The 16127-nt window shown below is 40.0% G+C and overlaps 1 protein-coding gene across 2 annotated transcripts in view; it reads left to right on the forward strand.

Moving 5' to 3' along the window:
• Positions 1–1519: 1519 nt before the first annotated feature.
• Positions 1520–16127, forward strand: part of ZNF366 (zinc finger protein 366) — a 73107-nt gene continuing 58499 nt past the window's right edge. For both annotated transcript variants that reach the window (XM_019463048.2, XM_019463046.2), the window contains exon 1: positions 1520–1683. The gene's annotated coding sequence lies outside the window, so the exon portion shown is untranslated. The remainder of the gene's footprint in view (positions 1684–16127) is intronic.

A 16127-nucleotide genomic window follows, 5' to 3' on the forward strand; every position in this document is an offset into this window, starting at 1 on the left:
AGACAGATGAGCCTGTTGGCTTTTGCCACTGATGTGTGTGGCCTTGGGCCAGTGGTACAAGGGACGCCTCTCTGGGCGTGAGTCTTCTCATCTGTACGTGGGGCTGGGGGAACCCATGCCAGAAATCCTTAAGTTGTGCCAGAAGTGGTGCCACGGGGAACGCAAGGAACAACTCCATTCCGGCTCTTACCAACCTACTGAGTAACAGTCTCCCTATGTCCTCTTTGATATACACACACATATTCAGACAGATAGATACAGACAGATAGATAGATAGATAGATACACAGATACATAGATAGATACATAGATAAATACACAGATAGATGATAGACGGGGGAAGAAAACTGTGGGGATAAAAGAGTAACCTTATTGACCACAGAACCCAACAAATGCCTTTCAAAGAGACTGAATCAGAATCTCTCTTTCCCTGAATTCACTTTAATTGCTCCTTGGGATCAGGTATGACTCTCCACCCCACTTTTTTTTTCACAATTGAGTGAAAGAAGGAAGTACCTTAAAGTTGGTTTTTCTTCTGCTGCCACAAAGGTCCACATAACTGCTGGTTCCTGTTTGTGGTGAAAATGGTCTTAACCAGATGAATGGAGGGCACAAGATACATGGCATAATCAGAGCGCAACTACTCTGAACAGAGCTCATGCCACCCGTTGGACTGCCAAGCACCGTTAAAACTTGTTAAAGAACATTCCATGTTTTCTCTCCTTCTCATCAGCCTCCCCGTCGCTTTTCACAAACTGTGGCTGACTTCGCTAAGACTAGGCTGCTTCACAGTATTTTGAAAACAGAAATTGCCTTTCAGTTTTTCCAGAGATGACTAAATCCCACACGAGATAGTTATGTCCAACAGCAGTGTGGCAAGTTGCTTTTTTTTTTTTTTTCTTTTTGAAAACATCAGCAAAGATGGAAGCTTTGACTTGGCCCACTGCATAAAGTTCGGTGACCAGTGCATAAATCGGCTGTTTGTTCCTGGAAGAACTCTAAGGCTCTAGGATCATGCTCAAAAATTGCAGCAACACTGGTGTTTCAAAGAGCCCAGGAAGAGCCAAACATCCTGGCTGACCGTCACCCTGCCCAGCCTCACAGGCTGGAGGATTGCCTCAGTTAGCACAACAGACCAAACGTTCCCTTGCTCAGAGGCAACATGACATGATTTGTTCCCTTTTGGCTGTGTCAGTTCTGCAAACAAGATACCAGAGGCTGCAAGCTCAGGAGAGCCTGCCTTTCTGGAACACCATTTGTTTGGACAGGACAGGCCAGTAAGGCTTTTCATCTCTTTAAAGCTCTTAGGGCAGAGAGCATATTTGAGGAATTCCTTTTTTCAAAGATTTTTTTTTTTTTTTGCCCCTTCCAACATTTTGTTTAAGAGAAAATGAGATGTCTATCTTCTGTTTCCTTATTTTTTTTCAGGAAAGCAAAGGGTTGTTGACTTCCTCCCTCTCCCCTCCCTTCCTTCCTTCTTCCCGAAGGTACTCATCTGAGAAAAAGAGAACGAAGTATTGTTCCTGTTCTTTCTTAAGTCATTTGAAACATTGTCCCTGCGAGTTCTTTAAGTTCCCTGCAATCTGTACACAAGAGAAAGAGGGAGAGAGAGAGGGAGAGAGACAGAGAGCAAGGGATCAGGTAAAGCACTGGGGTTGCTGCAGCCATTCAGACTCAGGAGCTGGTAAGTTACCCATGCAATCATTTCTACTTCCATTTCAATGTCCCCGGGATGGATACTGACGTGGGCACCTTCAATGGAAAATACCTTGCTGGGTAGAATCCTTAATCAAATGGTATGACTGATGGATGACCCAGAATTTAAGCTTTTACTTTTTTTCTTAAGAGAATACTGATGCTTTGCAGAGCTGAGGCTGGCAGAACGGGAAATAAAATTGCACTGGGGCTTAGGAGGACAGGGTGTTAAAACTGATTTTTGGCACAGATAACATGGCCGGGTTAACTAGGAGCCCTGGAGTGTGTGATGTGTCTCATTGGAGAATTCACTCCTTCTCAGTGCTGTATCCTGGGAACCTTAGGAGGGTGTCTGCTAACAACTATGGTTTGCTCTGGGACTTTTGTCACTCATTGTCTAGACTGAGGGTAGCCTTCTCTTGTTCTTTTTTTTATATTCAAGACCACCCCTCCCCCGCCCCTGCCAAAGGAATGTTAACGTATAACTGTTATTCTGCATCACTGAGGCTGAAGGAAAATAGAAGAGAATGTCACTTTGAATTGTACTGTGTGGGGGAGTGCTTACGTGTTCAGGTTCCACATGGGGATCGAATGTAAATTTTATTATCCACTGTTGATGGAAGATGTCATCTGCCACACAAAAGGCGGCAAAGATTTGGGGTCATAGAGCTTTAGTTTTGGACAACCACATGTGACTAGAATAGGAAGACTAAGATTGATCTCCTCTTATAGTACAAGTGAAAAACTAAGCTATAGACGCAGATGAAAAATATTCACCCAGCACCTGGTTTTCCATAGCAAACTGGTCAAGCTTATGCAGACAACTAGTTTTTGAAAGTCTAACTTGCCTCAATTAAATTTGTCAGAAAGGATAACATTACCAAAAACTCATGATGGCAAGCCATGAGGGAGCCAAGAGCACACTGTCAAAACAGGCCAGCAAGGTCATTTGGAAAGACAACGTATATTTACTCATATTAATCATTTAATTCAGAGAGGTGTTGAATGGGTGAAGGACAAAATCATGCAGAGTTTTTTTAAATATTCATTTCTATAAAATTTAGGGATTGAAGTAATCTTGGTTGGAAGAGTGTGATAAAAGCAACTAGTTGCTCATTTATAAATTAATTTGGCCAGACCGTGTATTAACCATAATCAAGCAATTCATCTTGAGTCAAAACTGAGCCATCATCTTAACAAGAGGGAGAATATAGGATACAACCAGTCTGTTGTGCAGGTTTTGTTCCATTAGTCAGACTTCTTTTTTCTTCTCCTTTTTTTAAGAGGCTTTCTTTAAGAGCACTATAAAGCGAGCAATTTAAGAGAGCTATGATTAGCGTCTGCTTGCTAGAGGATGCAAAATGGTTCTAAGAGCACTTGAACATGCTTTCCAGGCCCCTACCACCTACCCTAGCCACCCGTTTCATAGATCTTCAGGTCAAAAAGTAGGCAGGACTGACAGATTGGGGCATTTTGCATCTTTTTTGTCAGCCACTGTGACCCCTGTGGAAAACTTTTGGTTGCGATCTTGACTTGCTTCTTTCAGTTTCATTTTTTCTTGATAACGTATTTAATTTTGTGCTCAATTAAAACAACATCATAGAAAGCTCTGTAGTTCTGGTTACCGAATAAAAGCATCAGATGGAACATGGTGTGACAAAAAAAGTGACAGTAGAGTCACATGGACTAAAGACAAGTGAGGCAAAAGGTGGGCATGATGACAGTGGTGCAGATAACAGCCCCACTTCTAGCATGCGTCTTCACTGTGGCCCCCGAGATAAAGGATCTCAGGATGTGTTCTTTAAAAGAAAAATATATATTCATTATTTCCATTTAAGTTGTTAAGCCTTTGCCATGAGAATATGTGTTTGATGCTGGGGGGAAGAAATTCAGATCCCTAAAGAAAAAAGCCATTGAGTCATTTAGTCTAGTTGCTACCAATCTGTCTCCACTCAACTGCAAGGAGTGAGTTAGCCTGTGTGGAAACTTCCACTGTGTGATTCTTCTTTGGGGTCATCAGAGGCTCTTTTGTGATATCACTAGGGGAACTCCAGTGTGGAATGATCCAGAATTTGACACAAAGAAGATTTTGTTATTTGTGCCTGAACTGTGCCTATAATAAAATTACAAATTTGTCAAACAAATGTTAAATTATGTTAGGATGTGTCCTATAGGCCTTTGTGTTGGGATGTGAATCAAATTGGAGAAAGCAGAACATCAAAAGCATAGACTCTGTTGTCATACAAATTCGGGTTTGAATTCCAGCTCTGTCATTTACTGACCACAGGCCTTTAGGACAGCTTATTCACTTCTCTAAGCCTCAGTTTCCTCAAAGGTAAAACTGCACCCACATAATACAGTTGTGGGGATTAAATAAGATTATTTATGCAATGCATTAACCATGGCAATTGTTGACAATGCATGGCAAAGATTAGGAGTCAATCAATGTCAGTTGTAATTTTTTAAGTCAGGTGCTAATACTTGAGGGTGCTCTATTTTTTTCATGCTGATAATAGAATACATCCTTTGTAATTTGTGTTATTATCTTTGATCAATACTATGCCGAAGGTCTATCAGAACAAATGTATTCCTCATAGCTTTAGAGTTGGACACATATTTAGTGAAGGTATCCTGAACCCTAAGTTCTTGTAAAACAAAGGAAGGTAGAGTTTAATGCTTTGATGCTCATCTCCGCTAATGGCAGAAACACCAGATTTAGTCTCATTAAAATGCCAGCTGTGTTCAAAAGAGCTCAATACAGGGGAAAGGTTGCCTTGGAATAAAAGTTTTCAACCTAGACGAATGTTCTAAAAGACTGCAATTATGCTGTAGATGTTTATTCTCCCTTTCACCTATTTCCCCCAGCTCTTGAGCTCTGGTCATTGGTGACCTTTTCCCTGGCCCTGGAGGGCTGGAGACATGTTTTTTGGAGACCACTGTGGCAGTTCCACGATTCAGCTAGACAGAAAGGACTTGAAATGACACGTTCTCTCCCTACTGAGGGCAAAGCACACTCAGTGATCTCTCTCCCCAAACATTTTAGTAAAGAGCCACTTAGCTTCACACAGATAAAAAGAACACCACGATCACCAATAGTGTGTGTGTGACTGGAGGTGGGGGTGGTGGGGTGGGAGGTGTGGTTCATTTAACTGCTATTTCGCTCACTCTAAACTTTAAAACCTACAGGCTGATTAGTTTGTCAATAATAATGATACTTTAACTTAGGTCTTGGTTAAACTTCCGCCTCCACTTTCCAGAAGAAAACGTGCAACCACAACAACAACCAGAAATCTATCACTAATAACGTAAAACTTTGAGATTCTTTTGTTGGACTAAGAGGTTTTGATATAATATAGATTTGTTTGGAATACTTAATCTTCGGAGAACAAATTGAAGTTGAGTTGTTCTACACTGTTGTGCAAAAGGTATCTTCTAATGTGGCTTACTGTAGTGGAACAAGGAGTAGACTGGGAGGCACAACACTGTTGTTCTGTTCTGGTCTGACCTCTACCATTCTCTGTATGTGTGACGTGAAAGGTTTCTTTACTGGCTCAGACCTCAGTTTTCTCGTCGGCAAAATGATGAATTCTCACGGTGGTCTGTGTGTGTTCAGTGTATATCAGAATTCACCTGGGGGGGTGGTTTCCACTCTTCTCCCCTGCTCGCTGCCCTGGATGATCTATTTGGTTCTGATACAGACGTTCTTTGATTCTCTGAAATGAATGGTAAGTGTCTTACTTCGTTTTCCTCAGGATTGCACTGACATTAAATAAAAATGCATGTTTTAAGAACCGTGCTTTTAGGCGGAATTCCTATTCAGCATTGGATATTCTTTCTAAAAATTAGTTTTGAATTTATCAGTTGTTATTCTAGAAGCTGTTCGTATTATAAAGTAAGAACTGTCAAGTAATCTGATGAGACTAACCAGGGTTCTATAACCATACATAAATCATAAAAAGAGAAAAGAGCAATTACATAGGTGTATAAATATTGCAATGCCACATGCACAGCATTTTTGCTTGATGCATTTCTACATTGTTTTCATCTTATAGTGAGTATTCGTTGTTCATTTAGTCAAAAAAAAGAAACCAGATACTAAATTTTTCTACTCAAGTTTAAAAAATTATTGCTAGATTTAATCTCATAAGCTTTTTATTATTTTTACACTTTTATAATGTATGTTTGCTGAGCCTATTTTAGACATTAGATCCTCATCCCTAAGTTAATGGTGACATGGAAAGGCAAAAGACAGATAATGGTGTGTGAAAAACCAGCACTGACAAGCCATGTTAAGTCTGCTTTAATTATAAGAAAAATCTGCAACTTACAGAAAAAGTTGTTCTTATTTCTACCTAAATCACTCAATTTTTTTCTCATATGTTCAGAGAGCAGCAATGGACGCAGGTCTGCATCTGACAGGAACAGAGAGACAACAAACATGGCCTAACGATCACTGCTCTTTTGTGACCATTCAAATACTAAATACTTTTAGATAAAAACAAAGACATTTAGAGAAAAAGAGAAAGAACATGTCTTCACCAAGAGATATGTGTATTATACGAGTTCACTAGAAAGTAAGCACCATGAGGACAGGGACTTCATCTGTTCGCTGCTACGTGCCCAGAGCCTGGAATAGCACATGACATATAATAGATGTAAAATAAATATTTGTTGAATAGATAATATATAAGTGGGTTTTAGAGTGAAATATGCTATCTTTAGGGGTGCCTGGATGGCTCAGTCAGTTGAGTGTCTGACTCTTGATTTTGACTCGGGTCATGATCCCAGGGTCTACTGGGATCACTGCTCTGCAGTGAGCATAGAGCCTAAGATTCTCTACCTCTCTCTCTCCCCCCCTCTCTTTCTCTCTGCCCCTCTCCCTTGTTCGTGTGCTCTCTAGAAAGAAAGAAAGAAAGAAAGAAAGAAAGAAAGAAAGAAAGAAAGAAAGAAAGAAAGAAAGAAAGAAAAGAAAGAAAAAGAAAGAGAAAGAAAGAAAGAAAGAAAGAAAGAAAGAAAGAAAGAAAGAAAGTTGCTATCTTTATATAAAGCCAAATGCAACAGTTAATAAGAAAAAGTTAGTCAAACTTTTTTGGGGTCTAGACAATGCCAAACTGCCAGCTTGACATATTTATTCCCCACTTGAATTGACTGGAATTATGGCTCCTTCCACCATTATGTGCATGGGGCTACTACATGGATATTAATGTGTCATCTTGGCAAAGACCCCACCCACTTGCTCATGGGAGATAAACATTTATCAGATACACAAAAAAGACTCAGTTGCATTTTATTTTCCGTTTGTTTTCTGGGCAGATGATGGATTAGCAAATTGTTTTTGGAGGGAGGGAGGGAAGGAGGGAGGGAGAGAGAGAGAGAGAGCGAGCGAGCAAGCATGAATTTGTTTTTCCTTGGCTACAAGAGCTGTGAGCCAGAATTCAGCCTTGTAGGAAATGCTCAGCACTGTCTGGTTTTTTATAGGCAGGGTTGTAAATTCAAGTAAAGGGATGCCACTTAGGCTGAGTTTACACAAACATGAAGGGGCGAAGCCAGGGAGGGAAATGTGATATCCTTGTGGAGCACAATACCCTTTCCTTTACATAATTGGGCAATGGAGACAATCAAATGAATAAATACTGGAATGAAGCAGTTTTGCACTTATTTGGCCAATATAAGGGGGTAAATATAAATACAGAATAACAACAAGGGGCCTGAGGGGTCTAAGGTTTCTGTTATTTGCAGAAACTGGAAAATGCACTCTCTGTTCACAGTAATTAAGCCAAGTACCACGGTACTCAAAGGCAAGTCTGACCCATCCTCCCATTTTCCAATAATAGGTTATGGCCTCCCTTGGCCATCTGTGACAGCCACTGATATCCAATAGGAGAATGAGCACTGCCAGAGCACCACCACCACCAGTGGCAGTGTTTGTGGAGGAGTGGGCCAGCTAAGGACTTAATACACATCATTTCACTTAATACTCTCTTGCTCCCATTTCAGAAATGAAAAAAAAAAAAAACAACCACCTTGTTTAACCGATAAATTATAGAAAGGAAGTGATTTACTCAAGGCCACTAAATTGATGTTGGCTTGTTTTCAGCTTTCTCATTAAGGAGAAAGTGTTACCTGTAGCTAATAATATTTTTAAAAATTAAGTATTCCTTAAGGTAGTGTTCCTTAAATGTAGTTTAAAAACCAACAACATGGCATCACCCAGGATGATGATTTTTCTTGTTGGAAAAGCAGAACCTTTAGCTCCATCCTAGACCTCCTGCGTCACAATCAGTATCTTGGGGCACCTGGGTGGCTCAGTCGGTTAAGCGTCTGACTACTGATTTCGTCTCAGGTCAAGATCTCATGGTTTGTGAGACTGAGCCCCTCAATGGGCTCTGTGCTGACAGTGAGGAGCCTGCTTGGGATTCTCTCTTTCTCTCTCTCTCTCTCTCTCTCTCTCTCTCTCTGCCCCTCCTCCACTTGCACACACTCTCTCCCTCTCAAAATAAATAAACATTAAAAAAAAAAAAAAGAATCAGTATCTTAACCTGATCTCCATGAGATGAAGGTACAAATTCAAGTTTGAGCAGCACTACCTTAGGGTTGTGACCTGTTGTATACAGAGTGATTTCAGAATGTAGGTTCCTGTTCCAAAGAGTTACAAAGCCATTTTTTAACTTTGACCTTATCCAAGACAACATAACTCCCTCTTGGAGAGTGGTTATAGTGGTTATTGGCTAAGTCTTGACTCTATTCAGCTCTGAGTAACATTAGGTATGATTTTTGTGGTCTCACCAAACAAGTTAACTCCACATCAAGGGGCCCTGATAATCTGAGAGAGGAAAGATCTGGGGTATTGTTTTTCAAGTGTATTCTGAGCACCAAACATCCGAATCACCTGGGGCAGATTCCCAGGACTTCCCCAGATCTAATGAATCTTGGGGAGGGGATGGGGGTCTGCCTACCCTACAAGCTACTAGCTTAGGGTAAGGAAGTCCCAGCAGGGGTAGTGACAAGTATTTTGGGGTACATTAGCCCCAAAAGACATTCAGCTTTCAGCAGCTTGAAAAAAAAATTAAAAGCAACCATGTAAGAGAGAATAACCTCAGAGTCCTTCCAGGAAGAAGAGCTTCTCTACCAGCTTCTTCCTTGGAATGCTGGACACTGGGGACAAGAAACTCTGCCACCTGCCTTGAGTCTGCCCCTGGGAGAAGGAAGGGGGCCTCAGTCTCCAGCATCACGGCCAAGGAGCAGATGCCAACACATACACCTCACTTTTCCCAGTTAGAAAATTCTGTGGAAAGAATCCTTAAAGTTTCCTTTGCACTCACTGTTCTGTCTTGGAACAGAAATCAAGAGGGGGCTATTGTTGGAGGGGTGGGGAAAGGAAGCAGGGCCGGAAGAGAGTGAGGGAGAGGACCGGAATAGCCTCTGGTTTGCTTCATCCAGGCCTCTGCCTGCTTGGAGATGGTGGCTTCTCCCCCTTAATCAAGGCCCTCTGGCCTTATTCCACAGGAAGTGCTGGGAGATGAAGAACTTCACGATTTCAACCCAGTTTTATTGAACACTCATTACAGTATGCCACCACTTTTTTCTTGCTGTTTTTCTAGTTCAGGCAGTTTTCTTCCCCACAGCATAGTGGATCCTCCCTCCCCCAACTCCCACCCTACAGGACTTTTTCAGTTAAAAAAGAAAAATAAAGAGAGATCTTCCATCATTATGCTAAAAATAATTATATATACATATATAAAAATAATTATGTATATGAATATACGTATATGTGTATATATATATACACACATATATATAAAACATATATATATGTATATTATATACATATATATATATATATATATATATATATACACACATATATATATAAAACACTTTTAAGGTGCTAAGGAGAACTGTACTTAATCCATCAAGATGGGGTTCCTGAATTATTAGACACTGAACTTTTAGGGTGAAGAACATTAAAAAAAGTTCCACAGTTACTCATAGGTATATGCAGAATCCCTCCTCTTGCCAGGGTTTTTAGAGAGCTGGGTAAGGAGGGACTATTCCCAGCATCATCTTTCTTGACATTCAGGAGACATCCAGGAATGCAGCAAGCAAGTCGGCATCTCCTCCAACTTCAGCCACAGTGTTCCTGCCACCCAGTCCCTCCTCAGCACAATGACCCATCTCTGGCTCGGTCCAGGTTCCCAGGGGTAGAGAGTTCTTATCTCCTGGCTGCAGCCTGGGCCCCAGGTCTGTACAGGATGTTGGGGAAGGAGTGGAGAGCCCAGTTTTGGGAAAAGAAGGTACAGCACAAGACCACATCATTCTGAAGAAAGCAATCCTATTTAGTGTGCCTTCACAACCTCTAAGTGCTCAGACATCCCATTCTTTACTATGACTTACACTGCCTCCTTTGTGCTCCTTCTGACCCTCCTAGGAGAGGAATTTTGTCATCACATATTTCATACATGAGGCCAGGGAGGACCCTGAATCATGAGCAAATCCCACCCCAGAATGATTAAGACATAAAACGCTAGATTTATTTGTTCTTCAACCGATACGGATTTGGGGGGAGGAGGATTCAGTTTACTCAATAAAGGGCTATTTCTTCTGTTCATGGCACATGGACATTACACACATGTGTGCAAACATACACATATGTACAGAGATACAGCCTATCCAAAAATCATTGGTTGTTCTAGAAGGAAACCATGGATTAGCACCGAATTATTTGACTCAAAAATGTAGTATCTGATTATTACTTGCCTATACTTCCAAAGAGACTTACTACCCTAATTATATTTTCCTTTGGGATGTTAAAAAAAGAGTTTGAATTTTGTTAGCTAGTAACACTAGGATAGAAGGTGAGAAAGGACTTAAGTGTTACTGCAAGCAATTCATAAAGTGCTTCATTTGCTGTGTTATTTTGAAAATATAAGTAGCACAGGACAGAAGGAGTCAGAGAATACATAAATCAGATCAGTAAACCCAAATGCATATGGAAATTTAGTAGGTGACAAAAAAAGCACTGCCTATCAGAGGGGAACGTTGGATTATATAATTAACTATGTTAGGGCCACTAGGTAGCTATTTAAGGGGGAAAAACTTATATCCCTACTTTATTTCTTAAGTTGAACTCCAGATAGATCAAAAACTTTAAATGTTATAAATAAGAACGTAAAAAATACAAAAAAATGAGAGATTCATTTTTGTTTCTAATCTCAGAGTAGGAATAGTTTTCTGGTTTTACCCAGAAGACTTATTTATTATACATTATCACTTAAAATAAAAGGCTTCTATAGGGCCAAAACTCAATAAACAAGGTCAAAAGACAAACACAAAACTAGGGGAAATATACACAATGTTTATCACAAGGAACTTAATATGGTGAGAGAAGAGGCAAAGGACATAAACCACATTTCACGTAAAATGAGATATACTTGACCCTAAAATTTGTAAAGAATAAGATACTCATCCTACTTCATAATAAGAAAATACAAATTAAAACTACCAGATACTATTTTTTTTACCTACTTAATGAAATAAAAGATGAAACATTTGTTAGCATATTTGTTTCTGGGGATCTGGAGAGTACGCTCATACAGCTGGTGTGATAGTGAATGATCAAAACTTACTACAGAGAGCAAACTGTAAATGTCTATCAAAATGTACAATTGGCTTCTCTTGGAATTAATCCTATAAGATGCAAAAACACATTCCTACAATGCAATATATTTGCCACAGCGTTATTTGAAGTAGGATAAAAAGATTAAAAATAGCATAATTGTCCATCAATAAGAAATGATTGAATTAAGCATCTATAGAATGGAGTATTATACAGCCTTACAAAAGAACGAATATAATAAACTCCAGGAATGGACTCTAGGTATGCTCAACCGTGACAAAGGTGTAAAGGCAATGCAGTGAGGGAAAGACAATCTGTGAAGCAAATAGCACTGGAATAACTGAATAACTATATCCAAAAGAAAACACAACCTCAGGCTCTTACTTCACACCATACACATACATTAACTTAAAGTAGGACATATATCATATGTTTTCACTCACATGTGGAACTCGAGGAACTTAACAGAAGACGATGGGGGAAGGGAAGGGGAAAAAATAGTTACAAACAGAGGGGGAGGGAGGCAAACCATAAGAGACTCTTAAATACAGAGAACAAACTGAGGGTGGGGGGGGTGAGGGAAAGGGGAAAAGGGGTGATGGGCATTGAGGAGGGCACTTGTTGGGATGAGCACTGAGTGTTGTATGTAAGCAATGACCACGGGATTCTACCCCAAAAAACAAAAGCACACTGTATACACTGTATGTTAGCTAATTTGACAATATATTATATTTAGAAAAAAAAATTAGGGTATATCATAGACCTAAATGTAAGAGTTGAAATTATAAAATTTCTAAAAGAAAACATAGGAGAAAATCTTTGTAACCATGGTTAGTCAATGATTTCTTAGTTACAGCACAAAATGCACAATCAATGAAAAAAATTGAAAAATGGACTTCGTCAAAATTAAAACCTTTTGCTTTTCAAAAAAACCCACCCTTAGAAAAATAGACAAGCTATTAACTAGGAGAAAATATTTGCAAAACAGAGCTGAAAAAGAATATATATGGAATATATAAAGAACTCTTACTCTTAACAATTCAATAATAGGACACACAACCCAATTAAAAACTGCAAAAATTTTGGATACTTAACCACAGACAATGTCCAAATGGCAAACAAGCACATGAAAAGATATGTAAAAGAAAATGCAAATTAAAACCGTGACATCAGTACACATCCAGTAAAATGTCCCAAACCAAAAAGACTGAAAGTACCAAATGCTGTTGAGGATGTGCAGAAACTAGAGCTCTAACACACCGCCCCTGGGAATGTTACAGGGTATAACACTTTGGAAAACAGCTTGGCGGTTTCTTAAATAGTTAAATATATACTTACCATGCAACCCAGCAATTCTACTTCTGGGTAATTACTCCTCAACAGTGAAATCAAACGTCCATATAAAAGACTTGCACACAAAGGTTCGCAGCATCATTATTCACAGTTGCCCCAAATTGAAAACAATTCAAAGGTCAATCAAAGAGGAGATAAAAATTGTTATATCTGTACAGTGGAGTACTACCCAACAACAAAAAGGAACTATACTGTTATATGCAATAATGTAGATGGATTTCAAAAGCAACCTTTTTTTAAAAGTTTACTTCTTTATTTTGAGAGAGATGGAGAGCAAGTGAGTGGGGGAGAGGCAGACAGAGAGGGAGAGAGAGAATCCCAAGTGGGTTCTGCACTGACAGCGCCCAGCCCAACGGGGCTCGAACCCATGAACCGTGAGATCATGACCTGAGCCGAAATCAAGAGTCAGACACTTAACCAACTGAACCACCCAGGCGCCCTGAATCTCAAAAATTCGGTAAGTGAAATAAACAGACACATGTTATCTAAGGAGCCAGGTATAGAACAAATGTTGAATGATTTCATGTATTTGAAAATTTGAAAAGCAAAAAACTATAGAGATGAAAAGTTGCTGGGTGGTTCCTGGGCTGGAGGTAGAGGCTGGAAGTGAATGCAAATGAACATAATGAACTTTTTGGGGGGTAATGAAATTCTTCCAAAAGTAGATTCTGGTCATGATTGTATAGCTACATAAATTTTCTAAAACTCATCACAATGACAATTGGAAATGTATGAATTTTATATTATGTAAACTATATCTCAATAAAGCTGTTATAATTTTGAAAGAAAAAAAATATGTTGTAATAATGGAGCGATCTCCAACCTGTATAGTTGAGTACAAAAAGCAAGATTGTGCCAGGTTGCATAATGCTACCAATTTTGTTAATAACAAAATAAAAGTATACTTTCGAGGTGCAGAGAATATCTCTAAAAGGATACAATAGACCTGCTAATAGGATTTGCCTCTGGGTAGGGGAATGGGATGGCTGGGGTAGGGGAAGGGGTATAGAGGAAACATTGTCACCAAATATCCTTTTGTACCAAATCAAAAATAAGGAGAGGAGAGAGGGAGACAGAGAGAAAGGAGTTTTGAGTCCCACACCAGCTCCGTGGCTGTGGCCAATTATCTGAGCCTCTATTTCTTATCTGTAAAATGAAGGGATTGGTCAGTTGATCCCTAAGGATGCTTCTGATTTCAAGTTCAAACTCTGAGAATTTCTTTAAGGACAATCATCTCATATCATCGGATCCCTCTTGATCTTCCCCTGCCAGCACATCGCCAACTGCCATATATAAAGCCACAACCAAAGGCTTTGTTCTTTCTCACTCAGGTGCCTCTCCATGTATCTGGTCCCCATCCTCCTGGCAACATGTACAATGTGGCCATCAACCAGGGTGAGAAGGTATCCCAGCAAGCAAGGTGTATGTGGGAGGAGTGACAAGACCATACAGAGGCGTGCTCACGACTCACATTCTGGGGGTGGCTGCTTAAAATTAAGTCCCAACCCTCTTGCTTGCCAGCAGTGTGATAATCAACAAATGGGCAGTTCTAATCTCATCTGCATGACAGGTGTAAAATAGCACCACCCTCTTAGGGTTTGTTGTGAGGATGAAGGGTGATAATTCACATAATTGCTTCATACAGTGCCTGCCCCACAGTAATATTCAATAAATGTTGGCCTTTTAATTATTAATCTGAACTCCACTGCTCATGGGACCCACTTTCCTGGCAGTGGAAGGAAGAGAGGCAGCTAGGTTATCCAGCTGTGTGCTCACTACAGCCATGAAGTAGGGGTTTGGGGGTGACAGCACAGTTTGTTGTCTTAGTCCCAGAACCCAAAGGGAGATACTGGAGTAATTTCTGCTGCCCCCAAGCCACTCTCACAGAGGGAAACTTAGAAGATTCTATCCCTGGAGTCAACGATATCCTGAAAATGTGGTGAATGCAGGCTATAAAAGTGTAAGGTTGTGACTTCAGGCTGGGGGTTGAGCCAGCTAAGTTAAACAGCAAGTTTCAATTTGCATGATAAATGTGCTTTAAATTATATCTGGATCAAAATATCATCAAATATTAATACTAGGGCCATTGTATAACCCCCTCACCATGGCAGCCATTCAATAAATGTGAGTTGTAGCTTCAAACCAAACCAAATCAAACATCTTCCATCACCATGATGTGCACAGGCTCATGCTCCCCCATTGCAATCATCGGGCAGCACAGCAAGGGACGAATCTAAACCCAGACCACCTGGGGTCCCTGTAACTTCAAGTGCCTCAGTCAGAGACAGCGACCCAACACGAACACAACGAAAAATTGATAGCTTTCAAGTGAATTAAATTTCCCGTGTGTAAGGTGATAGTGAACCCGTTGTGCACACACTCTCTGCCTTATACATTATCAAGTCAAATTCTACAACTAGGTTGCAGAAGGCAGTTTACTTCAGTGGGATGCCCAGCTCACTAACTCTCTCATGTGCTTCTGTTCTCCCTAACTGGATTGGAATCATGTTTGTCAGGGACTGTGCTTTTAAGCATTGTTGTAGTCTCAAGAACAAGAGCCCTCCACGGTCCTGCTGGCCTCACATTAACTTTCTCTGAGATCCTCTAAAAAAGCTCTTATTATCTCCAATTTAGAGATGAGAAAACTGAGGCTCAAAGGGAAACAATTTGGCTGAAGCAATACAGCTCTGTGAATCTCTAGGGATCTGAGGACTCAGATTAAATTTACTGATTAAACAGTGTTGTGAATGTCTATGTACCTCTGCTCTTCAAATATAACTATATTAGGGTGATTAATAAAGTATAAATTAATTTTTAAATATTACTGAATTCAAAGGGCTTTGGGTTATTTTGTATTGTTTCTAACCTACTGGGGGTTTTGAAAATGGGTTTATTTTTATAATTTACAATGGAGTCCTCATGCTGAGAAGTCTGGGAATCACTGCAGGAGACCAAAACTGGGGTTCACTAATAAAATGCAGGGAGGTACTTTAAATAATCTAGGTCTTGGGTGGCAAGCAGCTTTCCCATTCTTAAACTGCTACCTACAGCCAGTTTGTATATTTGACAGAAGTCTAGAAAGTGTCTGGAAGTATGTATCATTATTGTTTAATTTCTTCATCAAACAATTATCTTCAAAAAAAAACTACTGATTCCTTCCTTCTTATCTGTGTGACCTTGGGCAGTTTGTTTAACCCATTTCCTCATTGGCAAGATGGGGAAAAGAACCTACCTCATATGATGCTGGGACGGTCACACGAGCTAATGCATGTGATGTCTTTCATACATTCTTGACACACAGGAAACACTCAGAAAATATTATTGTTGCATTAGGCACCACTGAGCACTGTTTTTGACACATAGTCGGGACTTGATAGACGTTTTTGGAATGAACGACGAATAACTGAAACCATGAAATAGGAAGAGAGGGCAATTCTAGATATGTGATTCGTCATCTGTATTTC

Source organism: Panthera pardus, unplaced genomic scaffold (genome assembly GCF_024362965.1).
Source record: "Panthera pardus isolate Hobbes unplaced genomic scaffold, ASM2436296v1 HiC_scaffold_2, whole genome shotgun sequence".
NCBI lineage: Eukaryota > Metazoa > Chordata > Mammalia > Carnivora > Felidae > Panthera > Panthera pardus.